At 48.2% G+C, this 21,220-nt stretch overlaps 1 protein-coding gene across 3 annotated transcripts in view; it reads left to right on the top strand.

Annotated features, from left to right (window-relative positions):
- The window catches only part of RSBN1L (round spermatid basic protein 1 like), a 395,874-nt gene that overhangs the window by 336,736 nt on the left and 37,918 nt on the right, over positions 1-21,220 (top strand). The window lies entirely within an intron of this gene.

Below are 21,220 nucleotides of genomic sequence, written 5' to 3'. Positions count from 1 at the left end.
TAAGATTGTGACCAGACAGTTGTTGTGATTTGTTGGTTCTGGGAAATCCTCATACCTGTATGAACCATGTTTTGAAGTGGGAGGGGTGAGCATGTTATTATTCCGCTGCCAACCCTTGTCGCCCCTATTTCAACCCTACAGCTACCTCTTTGCCATGCTACTTTCACCTCTCCCTCCCCTTACTGTAATAGGAACATTGCTTAACCCTCTGCATTATCTGTCTTCACCTCGTTCAACATCTACACTCCTGCTGCATATTTTCTTAAACGTCCCCATGCCCTACTGTTGTGATTGAACTCTGCTGTGTGTTTGCATCGTGTGGTGCTGTAGTTTACCTGCTGCTGTACTGCCATCTAGTGTTGCTTTCAGAATATTGCAACATATTTTTTTATTTTCAGTCTTATGTGTAGAATGCCTCCTGTTCACGCTTCAGTTTATCCACAATGCAGTTTACCCACAATGCAGAGGTGTACATATTTCATCTCTGATTATTATTCCCCACCTTCTGATTCAGAGCCGAAATCAAAGAAGAAATGTCTCGATTGGAAATACCATTCTTTTGCTGTTTAAATTGGTTCACCATCTAATGGTTGACCCCCATAAATGTCCGTTTGTTTATTTATTCTCTTTTGGGCATCGATTTGTAAAGTGGGCAGTCCCACACCTCTATGATGATAGACATTCGCTCACAATAACCAAGTGCATAGTCTCCATGTTTAGATTCTTTTCCCGCCGTTGGGTTCAGAAACACGGTCTACAGCTTCTGGTAGCAGATCACTGAAGGCAGGAGCGACTGTGCCGAGCAAGGGCAAGAAGCATGAAAAGGACGGATATCGATCAAAAGAGGACCGAAAAAAACCCAGAGAGACAGTTTTTTCATTTTGGCTAAAGCTAATTAGGTCAGAGAATGTGCGGTCGGGTGTGGCACATTTCACTACAGATTCATACGCTTAAACTTGCACAGAAGAACAAGCTCAAAGCTTGTAATCTGTGCCTACCCGAGGACTTTAAAGTCAAAAGGTGGAAGGAATGCGAGGAGTTACTCTCTAGGCTCTTAAAGTTCAGGCAAAAAGTTCAGACAAAAAGTGAGCACATTATGCCATGATTCAGCCCAAACAGGGCTGTCAAGTGACGACCATTGCTTAAAGAAACTGGAGTTACAGCCAGAGTGGTACTATGTCGAGGACACAACGTATGACCTCAAAGGGTACCAAAGGGCATTGGACAAAGGAATGTATGCCCACAGTTCGCATAGCGGAAAACTTCAGACTATGGGTATTTGAAACCACCCTTGACCCCCTAAACCATGGACTGTCAAAGGGAAGATAAAGTCGAATGAGCTCCACTGGTCAAAGCATAAAGATACAGAATGGGACAAAACCTAGACTCCTAAAGGGAATAAGATCAGAGGAAGGAAAACAAGTTGAAAGGGAGAAGCTCCTCGGTCCTAAAAATAAAGACTGCCCAACATTGAAAAAGATGCAATTTGATTAATTCCTTTAGAGTTTTAAGATCCTTGCTACAACAGAGATGGGGAGGAATTGGATGAGTTAGAACCCACACCACCACCACCACCCCTCTCCCTCCCCAGCAGCCCATGTACCACGGGAAGAAGAGTAAGAGCACTAATGTGAAGAGGAGGAACAGTATAAACAACCAATACTAGACACATGAGGAGAAGAAAATTCATGGCAGGGCCTGGTACAGACTCCCCACTGGAAAGGGCTCCTTTCCTACCTCGCTAGACATCACCTTCCAATGATATGTCCATGTATAATGCAGCCGTAAAAAGGGCAGCTGATGCATATGGGATGTAGGTAAAGGAAGAGCAGACAGAAGCATGCTTCCTAATGCAGCCTCACACTTAACCCCCCCCCCCCCCCCAAAGGGGGGGGAAGAACTTCACCTTCAATGGCAAGAAGCCTTGGGGTCTTTCGACGATTCCATCAAGATCACGCCGCGCTTGGTAGATTCTCTGCATTGATGGTCACAAACAGCGAATCTGGTCCCAGGTCTCACATTCCTGCAAACCATTCCATACTTTGTCTTAACGACCGACGCCGAGCTCCGCCTGTTGATATGCAGCTGTTTCTGCACTTGAGACCATTTCCCTTGAATTTGCAAATCTTGCAGGTGACCTCCCCATCCCTCCATGGAGTCCCTCAGTGCTGGTCCGTACCGACAATACAACCAGCATGTATTACATCAACAAGCAAGGAGGAACAAAATCAACTACGCTCTCGCAGGAGGCACAGGAGTTGTGGGAGTGGGTCACGCTCCCCAAGATAACCCTGAGAGCCGAGCATGTCAGAGGTCTCCACAATACTCTTGTGGATACGCTGAGCAGATTCCAATCAGATGGTCACGAGTGGGAGCTGGAACAGGAGCAGATAAACAGAGTATTCCAGGCTTGGGGCAAACCAGCCCTGGATCTATTTGCAACGAGGGAGAACAAGAAATGCTGATATTATGCGAGCAGGTTCCCTCAGCAGGGCTCAAGGGGAGAATGCCCTGTTCATGCAATGGTCAGGGATTTGTGCATACGCTTTTCCCCCCAACACCATTGATCCCGAAAGTGCTCCGCAAGATGAAGCTAGAGGGTTACCGACTAATTCCGATTGCCCCTCGTTGGCCAAGACAGTATTGGTTCCAGAAACTTCTGCTATTGTCTCAAGCCAAGCCTATTCGCCTTCATCCAACGCCAACGATGTTGTCACGGGACAGAGGCCAAGTGGTTCTTCCGGACCCACGGTCCCTGCACTTGCACGCATGGCTCCTGATTTCTTAGAGTTCATGGACCTCAACAGTTCACAAGTCTGTCGTGAAATTTTGGCTAAATTTCGGGCGCAGAGCACAATCAAGACTTATTGACTAAAATGGAAGCGATTTTGTTGTTTGTGTGAAGCGAATAACGTTCACCCAGTTCAAGCTCCTACGGAACAAATCCTCACTTATTTGCTTTCTCTAGCCAAATCTGGGATTACCTTTTCATCGGTCAAGGTCCTTCTGGCTGCTCCTTCCAGATTCAGAAAAGGCGCTTCTCTCTGTTCATCCTCACTTGCCAAACAATTCATAAAAGGACATTTTCATGCATTCCTTCCGGTGCGGGCACCCCCTCCAGAGTGGGAACTCAACACTGTTCTAGCACAATTAATGAAACGTCCATTTGAACCGATCCACTAAGCTGATCTTAAATTCCTCTTGGAAGGTTGCCCTTTTACTGGCTCTGACTTCCGCAAGAAGGGTTAGTGAAATCTAAGCTTTCACTATTAAGGAACCTTTTTTACATTTTACTCAGGACTATGTAACTCTTCGAACGAATCCCAGATTCATCCCTAAAGTACCGTCACAATTTGACCTGAATGAACCGTTAAGATTAAGAACTTTCTTACTGAATCCATCCAATCCAGCTGAAAGAGCATTACACTCATTGGATGTTAAGCACTGTTTAAAATTCTATCTACAGAAGACTCAAGATATCAGACATTCAAACCAACTGTTAGTGGCCTATGGTCAAGCAACACTTGGAACTGCAGTGACAAAGGCTACAATCGCCAGATGGCTTGCAGCTGCTATTCATTTCTGCCATAAGAAGGCCAAAAACCTCTACAAAGGAAAGCCAAGGCACATTCTACAAGAACTATGGCAGGTTCTCAAGCATTGTTTGCTGGAGTGACTCTGGAAAATATTTGCAGTGCTGTGACATGGAAAAATGTCCACACGTTCACAAGGCATTACTGTCTTCAATCTGCACAACAGAAAGATGCAGCGGTTGGAAAGGCAGTCTTACACCATCTTTTTCACTAAGGTTAGATTCCTATAGTTTCTCTCTTTCTATGCTGTTATATTGATTTCTGTATTCATGGTCATATCTTTCACAAATCATGTGTTTCTTTGCTTTCAAGACCGATACATAGTTGTGTGTGTGTGTGTGTGTGTGTGTGTGTGTGTATATATATATATATATATATATATATATATATATATTTTATATATATATTCATGTTTTATTTCTTATAATGTCTTTTTAAGATGACTATTTTCTCAAAGCTTGGTCATTACAGTTGTTTTCAATGTTATGGATGTAGTTTGGGAGTTTACGAACACTTGTCTCCCACCATCCGCTAACGACAGTACATTTGGAATACTGCTTGCTACTCTGATTCAGGCATGTGAATCTATGAAAGATACCCCAATACTGGATAAGAAAACAAGTTACTTACCTGTAACTACAGTTATCCAGTATTGGTATCTTTCATAGATTCACATGCACCCACCCTCCTCCCCGTCGAGTCAGTTCTCAGTGATTTTGGGATACTTACTTCCCATTTGTGCTAAGAAAATCGGAGGAGAACTGCCTCTGCTGAGAGTGTTCTAGAGGGGGTTAGAGCTGACTTTTGGTCCATATTTCTATAGAGAGCTAGATAGGCTACTAAGATTTAGGGCTTAGGCTTTTATCTTTTTAGCCTACTATTTATTTATGGCACTACTTTCGTATTTATCGTGGGACTCCCGCCTCGGCGACAGGGAATGATTCAGGCATGTGAATCTGTTAAAGATACGAATACTGGATAACTGTAGTTACAGGTAAGTAACTTGTTTTCTTACTTGTTAACTGACTGGGTTCAAATGCGACCCTTCCACCCCCCCTATTGAAGAGGTTAATCTTAGTTCTGTTCTGAGCAAGAGAAGACAGTGTCTGGACGAGGCAAAGAGGTGTAGGTTTAGGTGAAAGGTGAGAAAACAGTACATTAACTAGATAAGCGCTAAGAGCACAGTTTACTATGAAGGGCAAAAAATCTGAAGATGGCAACCACACACTAAGGCATACGTTTGACATCATAGGGGAATGGCATTACCCACCTACTGTCTGATACCAAACAAGATAAAAGAAAAATAGGGGCATTTCAAAACCTAACCACTAGATGGTGGAATAATTAAAGCATGTGAATCCTGAAGTCTTCCATCTGCAAACCTATTGAATCGGGTAAAGTAGCCTATTCCTTGCAAAGATGCCTAGGTACCTCAGAGATTTATTGTGAGGCCAGAAAAATGTATACCATTAGTTGCTTTGATTATCTACCAACAAGGATATTGCATTGTTTGAGATTGATTTGAAGGCGTGCAGATTATGGAAAACGTGACTTTTGATTCTGCCCCAAATGCCATATGGAGTTGTCACAGATGATCTGCATTGGGTTTATAATGTGTGCCTTCCTTCAGTTGACAAGTCTTATTTGTTCAGCCTGCCAACAAGTGTAAAAAGCCTATAGATCAATATCATTATGCCGCAATGGATAGTAAAGGAGCAAGGTTACCAAAGGGTCCTATGAAGAGTTTGAAAATGATGCAGAGCTGAGAGAATGACGCAGTCCATCTAGGATTGCGGACGCTGAAGAGGAATAGCGAGCCTACTCAAATTAGGATTCCAGGCCTATGATGAAGCTGACAAAGAAATTGTGACTCCCTAGAAACCTATTGACAAGGGGTCCCGAGACTCCATCTACACACAAAGATGCACACATACACTGCCTCTGAAGAGGAAAGACCAATAAGTGAAGAGCAACCGCTCAAGATAGACTTCCGAGGAAGCACTGACTTTTTAGCACCAAGTGTCCTCTCGAGGTTAGACTAAATTAGTGCAAGTGGACCCTATACAAAGGCATTGAACCCCAAGCGAGAATAGCCTTGAAAAACATCTTTGCTCAATGAGCAATTAGCTTGAACACAAGGCTGACCTTGAGAACAAGCTTTAAAGCATTCTGCGAAGTATATGGCTATTCAGTCTAAAAAAACATTGACTCTGGACAGCCCGCAAGGTAGAGAAACGTCAGATGTTCTGTAGGGGCACACAGGACAAAGCACTGATTGAGGAACGTGCAGAAAACCTGCATGAAAATGTAACCCCTCTTCGATCCATTGTTGCCTCTGCGAGAGAAATGGGTAGAGGACGGTATCGAGTTGGACGATGAAAGTTGGCAGACCGCAGTCTCCTCCCCCATAACTGTTGCCATCCCAGCGCGCCTCCGTCTTGTGCAACTAAAAATATTGCATAGAGTCTACATCACGGGCCCCCAACTAATACACATGGGTGGTCCAACGGATGGGTATTGCAGAAGGGGATGCACCCAGCTAGGCACGTTCATGCACATAATATGGCACTGCGACCCAGTACAGACTTACTGGCGTGATATTCATAACATTAGGAGCCTAGCACTGCAACTTACTGTAAGGCCTGAGGCCCCCAGATGCCTCCTTAATATCTGGGAACCTACTGACCTTAACTCACACCCTATACAATGGGTCACATTGGGCTGCATAATTGCCAAGAGAAATATTGCCCAACTCTGGGGGGGGCAACACATGCTCCAAGTGTCATAGATTGGGAGACAGATCTCGACTGGTGTATGCTGCGGGAAAAGACAGTGTACGCGGCTAGGGGTTGTCCCTGAAAGTGGTCTAGGATCGGGGCTCCCTGGAACGCATACCATGGCTACATATGCACCCCCCCCCAGGCGACCCCGAATGTGACAGTCCCCCCTCACCATAACTTCCAAGCATCATCCTACTATGTCTATACACCTTGGTTTTGCTGTGTTCCCTGTAATTGATCTGACTGGAACTGTACCTCTATGTTGAGTATGTTTAATAAAAAGAATATAAAAAAAAAAAAACCCTCTTGTAAAGTCCTTTACTGAAGAGTTCAGGGTTCCCAAAATCCATAACTGCACTAAGCCACTGTCGTTGAACACTACACCAGCTTCAACATATGAGTATACACTCAGAGTTGGGGGCATCGGCCATTGTCAGGAGTAGCAGCAGCAGTCCTTTAACGCAGCAGTCCTTTAATGATGCACGGGAGCTTTTTATTTGACGGGAACGGAGGTCTTGGAGCAATAGCCCATTGCAGCCTCTCCCTCAGACAAAACATCCGCCTATCGTGTGTTACAAAAAGCCACTTAGCATCAGAGTTATGATAGGTGTAGAAGAGAAGGAAATTAGTTACTCATATAAACAATCTAATTTGGAAAAATGTTTTTACATGGTAGTGTTTAAAACGATGCTCAAAACCTCAGCTAAAGGCAAGCTGTGGCATGCCTACAGTGGAGAAAAATATAGATTGCCTCTGCCCACCACCAGAGATATGATTTATATCAAAAAGAGGTCAGATTCGTGGTGTTAAACTCATACCATCGTCTTGCTTAGTAGGCATTTGTAGCTCAGAGTATCATGCTTTACGCCAGAGGACCGGCAGCAATTAATCAACATGCTTTTTGATGCTCTATATCTATTTGGTGGCAATAGCCTTCTCTGTGTCATCATATCTGAAAGAAACACGTTAGTTAGATTCCTCACCTTAGAATATCCCCAGGCGTCAGGCTGGATCCGGAAAGATTTTTGTAGCAATACCCCTTGCGCGTTGCTAGGCGTTGTCTGCGGCTCCGCGTCCGTCGTTGGCGTCGTGCGCCGGAATGACGTCGTCGGAGTACTTAGACGCCGCCCTCGTGCGCTGATGTCAGTTCTTCTTTTTTCCGCGCCAGACAGCGCCGATCCGGGAAGAGCTTACCCCTTAGTCAATTTTTGACTAAACTTTTTGACTCTTTTTGGTCTCCTGTCGACTCGACTCTGGTGCCGGTAGGATGCTTGTGTTTAAAGCCTGTGACTCCTGTCATCAACTGATGTCGGTGACGGACCACCATCGCCGGTGCCTTTACTGCCTGGGGGCCGACCACGACGCGGAGTCGTCAGGCCTTGACCTCGAAGGCTAGGCAGGAGCGGTCCCGTTAGCTTCTCGAGCTTCGGCACTCGGCGGAGCCGCAGCCTTCGTCATCGCTCGTCGGGGTCTTCGGGTAAGTCGAAGCACTCCAAAAAGTCCAAGAGACGACATCGCTCTTCGGACTCCCCTCGCCGGTCGCGCGACTTGGCCGAGGGTCAGGGTGGTCCCTGTTGGAGCCGCGTCCGTCTCCATACCCGCCGGTCCCTGGGACTGACATGACTCCGGCGGAGGTCAGTGCCTTCCTCTCGGCCATGAGGGGCCTGGCTCCGCCGTTGACGCCTGCCGGCGCGCCTTCGGGTCCCGCAGGCTTGACTGGGCGACCTCGCGTGCCGGCGGCTCCGGCCCCGGCGGCGTCGACGACTTCGGTCCTGACGCCGCAGGTCCCCGAGGGATCCAGGCCTGGATCTCTGTCGGCGCCGGTCTACCTCACGACGCCTCCTCCGCCGACACCGGTTCCACCTCCACCTCCGGCGCCGTCTCCGGACAACGCCGTTCCCCGGTTTAGCCCCTGTCCGGACCCGGCGCCGCACCCGACGCCGATGGATGAGCGTTTCATCTACCGCCCGGCTCCGATCATTCCTCCTGTTTTATCAGGAATCGGATGACGGGGGCGACTGGGAGGGGTCTGAGGACACTATGGCCATCCAGGGCCAACTTTCACAGGACTGGGCAGACGAACTGGGGGATGCCAGTGGTCTGGACACTTTCCCGGACGCTGTTTTCATCTCTCCTCCGACTGTGGCCTCGGAGGAAGGTGCAGCTTTCTCAGTGGTGCTGTGCAAGGCGGCCGAAGCTCTGGGGCTCGAGTTGCCTGCTGTGGCCGTGAGGACTAATATCCTCACAGAGGTGCTTCAACCGTCAGCAAGCTCCACAGAGCCTCTGCTGCAGTTCAATGAGGCCCTCATCGACGTTCTGCAGGGCACTTGGTCCAAGCCCTCCACAGTTCCTCCTGTGGATCGGAACGTGGCCCGGCGCCACCGCCCTGCTCCGGGCGACCCCAGTTTCCTGTCCCAACACCCCACCCCCGAGAGCCTGGTTATCCAGGCCTCCACTTAACAATCCTCCTTCCCGTCCTCTCCTCCAGATCGGGAATCCAAGAGGCTGGAACAGTTCGGAAAGAAACTGTTCTCTTCCCTGAGTTTGGGCTTGCGGTCTTTGATCACTGCTTGCCTCTTGGACCGTTTCTCCCACTCTCTGATCACTTGAATCTTCTGCTGGAGGAAGTTACGGCCCTCTTGGCCAAAGAGGCCATCGAGCGCGTTCCTGGTCCAGAAGTAGGCCGTGGTTGCTATTCCCACTACTTTCTGGTTCCCAAGAAGGGCAAAGGGGGCCTACGCTCTATCTTGGACCTCAGGAGCGTCAACAACTTCCTCCGGAAGGAACGGTTCAAGATGCTAACTTTAGCTCAGGTTCTGGCTGCCCTCGACCCTGGAGACTGGATGGTAGCGTTGGACTTGCAGGACGCCTATTTTCACATCCCCGTCCTGCCGGCCCACCGGCGTTACCTGCGGTTCACGGTGGGTCAGGAGCACTTTCAGTTCACCGTGCTCCCCTTCGGCCTCACCAGTGCCCCTCGGGTGTTCACGAAAGTGATGGCGGTGGTCGCAGCTCATCTGCGCAGATCGGGGGTTCCAGTCTTCCCCTATCTCGATGACTGGCTGTTGAAGGCGGGCTCGCCCCAGCAAGTCGTCTCCCACCTCTAGACTACGGCCGACCTCCTGCATTTGCTGGGGTTCTCCATCAATGTGCCGAAGTCACACCTGAGACCCTCCCAGAAGCTCCTCTTCATCGGAGCAGTTCTAGATTCGGCACAGTCGTGGGCCTAACCTCCGGAGCAGCGGGTCCGGGATATTCAGGCTCTGATTCCCATCTTTCGGCCTCTATCCTGGGTTTCGGTCAGGTTGGTGCTGCGGCTTCTGGGGCTGATGGCCTCCTGCATCCTGTTGGTGCATTACGCCAGGTGGCGAATGCGGGCTCTGCAGTGGGACCTGAAGTTTCAGTGGGCCCAGCATCGAGGCAACCTGTCCGACCATGTCTTGTTCTCGGAGGGCACTGCGAACCAGTTGCAGTGGTGGCTCACGGACCGCGATTGGGTCAGCGGCAGATGCCTCTCCCTACCCCAATCGGAGCACGTAGTAGTGACGGACGCGTCCCTCCTCGGATGGGGGGGCCATATGGAAGAGGCGGAGATCAGAGGACTCTGGTCTCCGGCGGAGGCTCAACACCATATCAACCTTTTGGAGCTGAGAGCGATCCGGCTTGCACTGAAAGCCTTCCTTCCCTCTGTCCGGGGAAGTGTCGTGCAGGTGTTCACGGACAACACCACCGCCATGTGGTATTGCAACAAACAGGGCGGGGTGGGGTCGTGGACCCTTTGTCAGGAGGCTCTGCGCCTCTGGACATGGCTGAAACACCAGGGCATCACCCTGGTGGTTCAACATCTGGCGGGCTCTCTGAACGCCAGAGCAGACTAACTCAGCCACCGGTGCATGATGGATCACGAATGGCATCTGAACTCTGACGTGGCGCAAGGTCTCTTTCTGCAGTGGGGAGAGCCTTGGTTAGATCTATTCGCCACCAAAGAGAACGCGCAATGTCAGCAGTTCTGCGCGTTGGAATTTCCAAGGTAGCACTCGCTCGGAGACGCTTTTCGTCGTGAGTGGAGTTGCGGTCTGTTGTACGCCTTTCCGCCTATACCACTTCTGCCCAGAGTGCTGAAGATCAGGCGCGACCGGGCCCAAGTTATCTTAGTGGCTCCGGATTGGGCACGAAGGTTCTGGTATCCCGAGCTACTCAGTATGTCAATCGATCCCCAGATACGACTGCCTCTTCAGGAGGATCTTCTGTCGCAGCAGCAGGGGACGGTCCTCCACCCGAACCTGTCCAGCCTTCACCTCCATGCGTGGAGATTGAGCGGCGGCAGTTGATGCCATTTGACTTGCCTCCTGAAGTCTGTGATTTCATTCTGGCAGCCAGGCGTCCCTCCACAAAGACGGTATACGCCTGCCGGTGGAACAAATTTGTGGCATGGTGCACATCAAAGGTTGTGGATCCCCTTTCCGACCCTCTTTCTGAGGTTCAACTCTTTCTTCTTTCTTTGGCCCAGCAGGGCTCTGCTTTGGGCACCTTGAAAGGTTATCTTGCTGCAATCTGTCTTCTTACGGCTTCCTGATCAGCCTTCTCTTTTCAGGTCCCCTGTTGTTTCACGTTTCTCTCAAAAGGCATTACTCACATGTTCCCTCCTGTCCCCTTCGTAATGCCTCAGTGGGACTTGAATCTTGTTCTGACCTTTCTGATGTGCGCTCCTTTTGAGCCTCTTCACAATTGTCCCATTCGTCTTCTGACCCTGAAAACTGCTTTCCTGGTAGCTACCACCTCGGCTAGACGGGTGAGTGAGCTCCAGGCTCTGTCATCTAAGCCTCCCTTTCTTTCTGTTCATCCGGACAAGGTTGTCCTCCGGACTCGTCCTTCTTTTCTACCAAAAGTGGTGACCCCCTTTCACATCGGGCAATCTGTCACATTGCCCACCTTTTTTCCGCATCCTTCAAGAGAGGCTCCACCGTCTGGACCAAAAACGGGCGCTGTCCTTTTATTTGAACCGCACCAAACAGTTCCGGGTGGACGACCAACTTTTTGTTGGATACGTAGGAGCTAAGAAGGGGAAAGCGGTACACAAACGGACCATCTCACGGTGGGTCGTGTTGTGTATTAAACTTTGTTACTCCTTGGCAAAAAAGGACCCTCCTGTTGGGCTGAGGGCCCATTCCACCCGGGCCACAGCGGCTACTACTGCCCTGGGCCGGGTAGTTCCCTTGCAGGACATCTGTCAGGCGGCGACGTGGGCTTCACTGCCACGTTTGCCAAGCACTATTGCCTGGACAGCCAAGTCCTGAGAGATGGCTACTTTGGCCGTTCTGTTCTCCAGGACTTTCTGGTGTGATCTTGGTTCGCAGACGCACCACCGGGGTTGGTATTGCTGGGGTATCTATTCTAAGGTGAGGAATCTAACTAACGTGTTTCTTTCAGATGAACAAGTTACTTACCTTCGGTAACGATCTATCTGTAAGAAACATTAGTTAGTTAGATTCCTCACCGACCCACCCATCCTCCCCGTTCTGCGAACTGACATCTAGGGTTAAGGCTATCCTTTTCAGGGCCCTGGATTTTTTGGCACCACTGTCGGTCTCTTGCATGGCTCTACGTTCCTGGCGCGGAAAGCTATGTACAAGAACTGACGTCAGTGCGCGAGGGCGGCGTCTAAGTACTCCGACGTCATTCCGGCGCACGACGCCAACGACGGACGCGGAGCCGCAGACGACGCCTAGCGACGCTCAAGGGGTATTGCTACAAAAATCTTTCCGGATCTACCTGACGCCTGGGGATATTCTAAGGTGAGGAATCTAACTAATGTTTCTTACAGATACATCGTTACAGAAGGTAAGTAACTTGTTTTTTACTGCAATCCCCACAATGAATCCCAACAGTATCCACAAACCAAGTAATTTCAAAGAAGAAATACGTGTGGTACAGGAGAAGACTCTGGTAGTGGAGCTAAAGGCAGTGGGGTCCTCGTCTTCAAAGCAGTGCTTGTCATTGTTTCGCTCCTTTACAAGACACTTTTAGGGGAAACACTGAAGAACTTTGTTTTGTAGATAAGTTACTACATTATTCCATCAATAGAGGGGGATAGATGTCTTTAAAATGCGTTTACGCCTCTTCCATCTTTCTATTAAATCAAATCAATATTGACGGAGTCTACTGGTGGTGGAGTTGTTTATCTCTGGTAATTTGATTTGTCCCAACCCTTCCAGAGAGGGAATTCTCCTTATTTGTTAAAAGGACCCTCACCCACTAGAATTATCTAGTGGCATGCCTCATTGTACAGTCCTAACCCAGACACTATTGTCTGGGTGGGCTCTGCCTTCTATTGAAGGGAGCTAATATATAACATAATTGGTGGTCAGTGGTTGTTTGTGGGGGTGAGCGGAGGGGCTATGGCCTTCCAATTAAATGTTATATTGATGGTAATTTAAACAAGCATTGGCATACCCAATAGGTCTCGCCTCTCGGACCTTATAAGTGTTTAGTTATCCAACACAATATCCTTGGTGCAACAACATCAAGTGTTGTATGGCTAAACCCTTATAAGGTCCCAAAGGCGCGACCTATTGGCTATGCCAATGCTTGTTTTGAGTGAGTGACTCGTGCAGGTATGCCACTGTGAGGTAGAGATTACAGGAGCCCCTGTGACATTGCGCCTCTTCAAAATAGATCTTGGGTCTGGTGTAATACTTCTAGCCCCTATTCCCGTCTTCTCGCACCCAATGCATTCTTAAATGTCCCATGTACAGCCGGGGTTGACACTCCTATTACCCCTGCCCGCCAGTGACATTTTACCTGTCACGGGTTGTGGTGGTGGACATAGTGGTGGTGGTGGACATGGTGGTGGTAGACGGGGTGGTGGTGGTGGAGGACGTGGTGGCGGTGGATGTGGTGGACGTGGTTGTGCCGGTGGTGGTGGCCGTGCTGGTGGAGGACGTGCTGGTGGTGGTGGACATGCTGGTGGTGGTGGACATGCTGGTGGTGGTGGACGTGGTGGTGGTGGTCGTGGTGGTGGATGTGGTGGGCGTGGTGGTGGAGGTAGTGGAGGTAGTGGACGACGTGGTGGTGGTGGATGTGATGGTGGTTGTGGACGTGGTGGTGGTGGACATGATGGTGGCAGTGGACGTGATGGCGGTGGTGGACGTGATGGCGGTGGACATGGTGGTGGTGGAAGTGGTGGTGGTGGTTAACGTGGTGGTGGTGGTTAACGTGGTGGACGTGGTGATGGTGGTGGATGTGATAGTGGTGGACGTGATGGTGGTGCTGGATGTGGTGGTGGTTAACATGGTGGTGGTGGTTAACATGGTGGTGGTGGACGTGGTGGTGGACATGGTGGTGGGTGTGCTGGTGGTGGTGGACGTGGTAGTGGTGGACGCTGTAGTGGTGCAGGCGGTGGACATGGTTGTGGAGGCGGTGGACGTGGTGGAGGCGGTGGTGGTAGACGTGGTGGATGTTGTGGTGGTGGATGTGCTGGTGGACCTGCTGGTGGTGGACGTGCTGGTGGGCATGGTGATGGGTGTGGTGGACAAGGTGGTGATGGTGGAAGTGGTGGTGGATGTGGTGGCGGTGGACATGGTGGTGGATGTGGTGGTGGCCTTGTTGGTGGTGGATGTGATGGTGGACATGGTGGTGGACACGGTTGTGGATGACGTGGTGGTGGACGTAATGGTGGTGGTGGACATTGTGGTGGTGGTGGTGGTTGCCGATGTGGTGGTGGCCTTGGTGGTAGTGGTGGTGGCCTTGGTGGTAGTGCTGGTGGCCTTGGTGGTAGTGCTGGTGGCCTTGATAGTAGTTGTGGTGGTGGATGTGGTGGTGGTGGACGCGATGGCGGTGGACGTGGCGGTGGTGGTGGTAGTGGCCTTGGTGGTGGACGTGGTGGTAGTGGACTTGGTGGTGGACTTGGTGGTGGTGGGCGTGGTGGTGGTTGTGGACGTGGAAGCGGTGGTGAATGTGGTAGTGGACATGGTGGTAGACTGCGTGGGCGTGGTGGTGGTTGTGGACATACTGGTTGACATGGTGGTGGTGGTGGGCGTGAACGTGGTGGTGGGCGTGGTCGTGACATGGTGGACATGGTGGTGGATGTGGACGTGGAGGACATGGTGGTGGACGTTGTGGTGGACCTGGTGGTGGTGGATGTGGTGGACCTTGTGGTGGTGGACGTTGTGGACATGGTAGTGTTGGCTGTGGTGGACGCTGTGGTGGTGGATATGGTGGTGGACGTGGTGGTGGATGTGGTAGTGGTGGTTTACATGGTGGTGGTGATGTAGTGGTGTTGGTGGACGTGGTGAACGTTGTGGTGGTGGTGGACATGGTGGTGGATGTGGTGGTGGTGGACGTGGAGGACATGGTAGTGGTTGATGTGGTAGTGGTAGTGATGGACGCTGTGGTCGTGGATGTGGTGAATGTGGTGGTGGACGTGATGGTGGTGGATGTGGTGGTGGTGGTTTACATGGTGGTAGTGATGGACGTGGGGGTGAACGTTGTGGTGGACGCGGTGGTGTATGTGGTGGACGTTGTGGTGGTGGTGCACAGTGTGGTGGTGGACGTGGTGGTGGTGGACGTGACAAATAGTGAGAAAAGGTAAAAGCAAAACACAGAGCGAATGATAAAAAAAAAAAGAAAGTAAGATAGAGCACGATGGAAGAAGTGATGAGAAAACTGTCACAGTAAAAGCAAAACACAAAGTAAATGATAGCCGTGCACGAGTGAATAACTAATGCTGCTATTTTAAAGCACACACGTGCTTGTCACAATAAAAGCAAAACACACTGCTGGCACTGCAATCGTGTGTTTGCTGGCCCGGGAGTGGTGGGTTTGTGCATGCGCGAGCAGTCGGCTCTTTTTGGAAGCATATACTGGTGGGCGCGCCCCTGCTCGCTCCCGCAAGGTGGATGCTGCCACAAGCACGAGTATGTGCTTCCAAAAAGAGAAGAGTGACTGCTAAAGGTCCTCCTATGCAGCGCATGCGCGCTGCGTAGGCGAGACCTAAAAAGCAATTACCATCCTTTTTAAACTATCCTAAAGCGTTCACTGCCTTGGCCTGCCGAATCAGTTTTACAAAACTGCCGTCAGCCAGTTTTAATTTACACATGCTCTCGAGTGCAAGTGTCTATTAGCAGCAGTAAAAATTGAGCAGTACGGGCGGACATGCTGCCAGCCTGATTCTGCCGTAATTGGGGTCCTCTGAAACTACCCACAAAAAGCATCACATTTTGAAGCAGCCTCGTGTGTGTACAGTATCAGCCCTGTACTCCCGGGGCTGCTTGTCTATCATCAGCTGCCTTTTAGCACTCCTCCCTTTCCTATGTCGTCACATCGTGAGGACATGGAAAGGGAGAGTTTGCAGCATTATCAAGTTGTCCTTTCATGTGCTCTAAACAGTTACACTGTGCATGCTTCTGCACCTTGTGTATTCTGCTTAGAGCATTTGAGGGCAGTAGACTATAGAAAATGTCAAAGAATCCATCATTTGTCTTCTTTGGATCCATCACAGAATAGAAACTTGAAATTCCACCCCAAGAGTTCTTGAAACTATGCCTATTATTGTAAGGCATTCACATGTCTGAATCAAAGTTTGGGCTAGCATTTCCTAAACAAATAACTAGTGTTAGTTACATGACCAGCGGTGTTGCAAATATTTTACACATTCTCTAAATGTGACCTTTATATGTTTACCTGGAAGAGGTGTCTCCAAATCATCATTGCCTGAGTAACTAGAAATGTTATGCTTATGCCATTTAGTTACAATGCTGCATGCTTTTTGTCAGTGTCTATGTTTAAAGCCCCATTTAGGTATTCAAATGATTTTCAGATGTCCACTTAAATGTGTGGTTGGTCCTTCCTTTGTCTTCCTAAGCTTTATTGATATTTGGTGATGATGAGTCTCCAAAATCTGGTGTGTAGCCCTCACCTGGAATGTCATCTAGGCTGCAAATGCCCGGGGCAACAAGTATTGCAAAGCATTCATTTATTTCCTGCATCTATAACTGGTGTGAGTTAGGGAGGGAGAGTCCGTGCACATTCCACCAGACCCAGGAAAGCATTTTAGACTTGCAGAATAATCTCCAAGTGAGAGCTGTGCATTGTAGCTATGCGAGTTACTCCCATACACATTCTCTAAGGATTTCTTTTGGAAAGTTAGTCATGAAAGAATGATGAAGTTGACCATTCTTTCGGTGACTTTTACTTGAAACTTCGCTTTTTTTGTTGCCACATTTGTGGTTAACTTTTCTTCATTCTGTTTTCATTGAGCTGTAATGGAAATATAGTTTCCATATGGGTAAGAAAAGTTGTGTGTTTTAGCCCAATACCCCAGGTTTCATTCGGTACCAATAGTTCTACTCCATCCCTATCTTAGTTTTCCCCAATTGTGTATGGAACACTGTGTAGGTGGAAAGATGTAACTCTTAATCTATTTCTCCATTTTGAATATTCTGCTGAATCCATAAACAGAAGAATATCTATGCACACATTTGATTTCCCCTCAAACGCATTTACAATATAATGCTCATTTGAAAAATATAATAAAATGAAAAAAAGCATACATGTAACCTTTTCTTTTTTGTTTTAATAAACCACTAATTTACCCTTTTTAAAACTTACGAACATAAGGGAAAATGGAGCCTTCCCATTTGGCTATTGCAGACTCTGTGCCTGGAAAAATTTATAAAAGCTTCACTTCTCCATCATGCACTGTACAGTCCTTCAGGCACATTGGGGTAACTAAACTTTTGTATTATAATTTTATTCCATGGAGCAGCAAGAGGTATGTGTATGGATTTCGAGCCTTCGATGGCGAACTTGGATTTAAAGGTAAGTATATTTTCCTTCTGCGTCTTGGGAATCTCGCTGATATCCATAGACTGTAATTTTGAGTAGCAAAATGATATACCCTCAGAGTACGGACCAAAATCAGATTAGACAAATTACTTCTTTTGGGGACCTATTGCCTAAGGAAGGTTTTTCACCCACCAAGGAGTCAAATGTTTGCAATGCTGCTTGGTATTAAATGACCTCTAGAGGATCACCCCACAAGTTTCTGGAAAAGGACAATTTTTCATGGTAGGAGTGATGATTGCTTTGTCTTGGGAAGAATGAACTTTAGGTTTACCAATTTGAGTCTATTTGCTTTTTAATAACACTTTATGAAACACAAAACTTTTCACCTAGCTGTAATCTGCTTTGTGGAAGCCATGCCCGTGTAGACAGAGCATAATTGTTAAATAGTTGTTGGTCTTTTCTAAATAATGTCTTTACAACCTCGTAACATTTCTGCATGGAATATTGTGTTCAGTAAGAACGCTGGAAGGCAAATAGTCTGATTCAGGTAGAAATCTGGCTTTACATTTTGAAGAAAATAAGGGCAAATCCTTAAAGATGCCTTGATGAAATAAAACACTGCCTAGAACGCATCAGTGCAAAGAGCTCAAAACGTAATACCCCTAAAGATAATGTAATTGCTGGCGAAAAGGCCACCTTTCTGATAAATGCTGGAGATCTCATTTATGCAGGGGCTCAAAATAAAGTCCCATTAGTGCTGACTTGTCAGTGTTGAAATCCAAGTGGGAAGAAGACCACCACGGGGAAGGCCTTCCATGAAATCTTTGACAGGAATAGTGCAAAAAGATGTTTGGAAATGCACTTCCTTTAAAAAGTGATAAACAAATGTACATTAGAGGATGACAATTGAAGGCCAATAAGATAAGTCAATACCGGATTTTCTGTTGTTTTTTTTACACATTCCTGGGACTACCATCATCAGTTTCTAAAGGTACCAGATTCCGAATCTCTTCCAATTTAAGGTGTATGACTGTCTGGTGCAAGGGTGTTTTGATGATCTCATGACATTTTGTACAGTCAGCTGCTACATTTAGGTGATTGCATTGCATACTGTAAAGTTCGGAGTCTTAAGAAGTAATGTCTCAAATTAGTGAGATTTTATATTCAGCAGAGAAGTCAATCTTGAGTTTTTTTATTGCAGAAATTGCCACTTCTTGAAAAGTAACCACAGTAGAGATCTAAGACAGTTGTGTGTTGAGTATGTACTTCTATGTGATCCAGCATTGGTGGTGTTATGAGAGGCTTGAGGCAAAACCTCTCTGGGTAGATACAGGAAGTTAGTTGCCCACAGAGGTTCCTTACTTTTTATTTTATTTTCTCAAGGACAATGAACCTCTGGACTTTGTTCATGTCCCTCATGAGATCTTCACTCCTTTGAGCAAAGTAGAGTGTGATGCCCTTTCTTTGTTTGGAGACTCCTTCAAAATGTCACTTTTATACCACTTGTGCTTATGTTCCGACCTGTCTTCTCATGCTTGTGGGGAGTGGCAGGTTGGGCACAGTTAAGTAAAGGAAGAACAGGCTTATTCACTGGACGGTGTGCTGCTTCTGTGGAGAATGAACCCTCTGCCTGCTGCAGAATCTGCTACACATCTTATGCAACTGGAATTGGAGGTCATTTCTGAGCTCAACAGTAGGAATAGTCCTTATTCTGTTTGATCATAATCTAGATGTCAGGGGGCATTGCCTTTCTAAACCAGGGGTGCCAAAGGAGAACACCTACAGTTTCTCAACATCAAGAGCTCTTTTGATGAAGAATAAAGCTTCTACATTGAATCCGTTGTGGGGGTTGCGAATGAAGGGTCCAACGAAGGATTGGGCTTTATTCACACCAAGACAGATACGGAGGATGCTTGCTCCCTAGTTCTACTGGCGATGGTGGAACCCGAAGGCACAACTCCTACTTATGAGAACAAAGAGTGCAGTTCCTGTGTGGGTATTGAGGTCAGGAGAGTGGTCACTGGAGGGGGAGTGCTCCTTTTAGGAGCAAGGGTCCTCATACACCCCAAGGGTGTGTCATGCTTCATCATCGGGCAGCTCTTTGTTGGGCCGGCACTGCAATGCCCAACAGGCACATAGTAACTGTACACTCTTTGTTCTCATAGCTGTAGGTGCCCGTGTGCTGCACCTTGTAATAGCCCCAGTCCCTCTACCCTTGTTTTGATTGACTAGCCTTACTTAGTAATGTTTTGCATTAGTGTGTACCGCCTCTATTTTTCAGCCTCCTGTATGCTATCCACAGATAAACCTTTGGGTAGTGAGAGTCCGAGGGCAGAGGACTGGTATGTCCAGTGTTCCTTCTCTTATAAGAGCATTTATCCAAGAGAGAAGGCATAGTAACTGAGGAAACGAGGAGTAGGAATCAAAGAAATTAGGACCTACCTAACAAAAAGGAATATCCACTACACAGGCGTCAAAATATATATCAAGTAAATAAAAAAACGTCAAATTGAGTTTTCAGTCAGACATCTCTGAAGAATGCTGCTGTGTTTGAGAATCCTCCCGAATTAGCTAAAAAAAAAACTGACCTACTATGCAGGTGACTGATTTATAGAGGAAATGATGCGTTAGTGCAGCTTCAGGAATGCTCACACTATTTACACCCTGGTCTACCACACACCATTGAGCTAAAGTACCCACTTCCTGGCTCAATATACGTCTATTACAAGAATGCCTTTCGGTTCAGTGGTCACAAGCGGAGGATCAGTGGTAATATCTAGTGATGGGGGAAGGCCCTCGCTCTCTGCAGTGGTGGAACAGAAACATTCTCTTGCACTACAGACCTTTCCTGGACCCCATCCCACAAGCCACCATGAACGGGGTGGGGGCAGCCCAACCAAATGACCATACAGGGAGTGCGGGACCCTCTGCACCATGAGCTCAACATCAACTACGTAGAGCAACTAGCAATACACCTCGCTCTTAAAGCTTTCATTCCACTCGTTTGAGGCAATGTAAGTTCTCATGAGAACATGACCGTCCTGCATTATCTCCAAAAACAAGGCAGCGCTCACTCTCTCACTGTCATCGGTAGCGCAGCAGACCTGTCTTGGGGCAGCTACTAGCAGAGTACTTTTCGGGAGTGGACAACAACTTGGCAGGCCTAGTCAGCCAGATGCATCAACAAGTCCAAAGTGGAAACTCTTTCCGCAAGTCCTGCTCTTGTACTTCTACAACTGGTGCACTCCACACATAAACCTCTTTGCCACTCCCGAAAACACAAAATGCCCTAAGTTTGCCTCCAGGTACCCACAGCCCATGGTAAATGCGCTGTGGATAAAGTGGTGGTTAGGGATCTTTGCTTACGCTTTTCTGCCTCTCCCACTCCTTCCTTCCCAAAACCTCATCTTAGTAGCCCCCACTTGGGCCAGACAGCCCGAGTATACAGTACTCCTTGAGGTGTCAATCTGATAGACTTCTAGCCACAGATTCCTTCCCCTTTGAATTTTGTCCAGGCATGAGGCTGGATCTGGAAATTTTTCTCGGACAGCACTCCTGCGCGACAGTATGTGGAATAATTCGGCTCCATGTGCCATCGTCCACGCCAGAAGTGATATGCGTGTTACCTATATAGGCACTACCCCAGCGTACTGACATCCGTTTTTTCCCCATGCCAGTCAATGCAGATCCCGAGATCTCCTGGTGTGGCTGGGATTTCCTCCCAGAAGGCCGGCTTCAAGCCCTGTGGCGCCTGGTACTGCTCGATGTCAGTGAATAACCTGTATGCCTTTGGTGCCTCGAGCGTGACGACACTCCAAAGGTCTGCTCAGACTGCTGCCCCATGAACCCAAAGGCCTTGAGGGAGCATTCCCTGTTCCTGGTGGCTCGACGTGCAATGCCACGGCAAACCAGATCCTAACAAAAGGAAGGTCATGGAGTCCGAGATCCTCATCACATTGGAAGTCATCGGGTCATTTGGGTATATCACACCACAAGAAGTAGTCGTCAAAGACATCTTAGACTTCTCCTCGTCCGTCGGCATACGAGACGAGGGAGTGTCAA

Source organism: Triturus cristatus, chromosome 4_1 (assembly GCF_964204655.1).
Source record: "Triturus cristatus chromosome 4_1, aTriCri1.1, whole genome shotgun sequence".
Lineage (NCBI taxonomy): Eukaryota > Metazoa > Chordata > Amphibia > Caudata > Salamandridae > Triturus > Triturus cristatus.
This window is presented reverse-complemented; position numbering and strand designations above follow the sequence as displayed.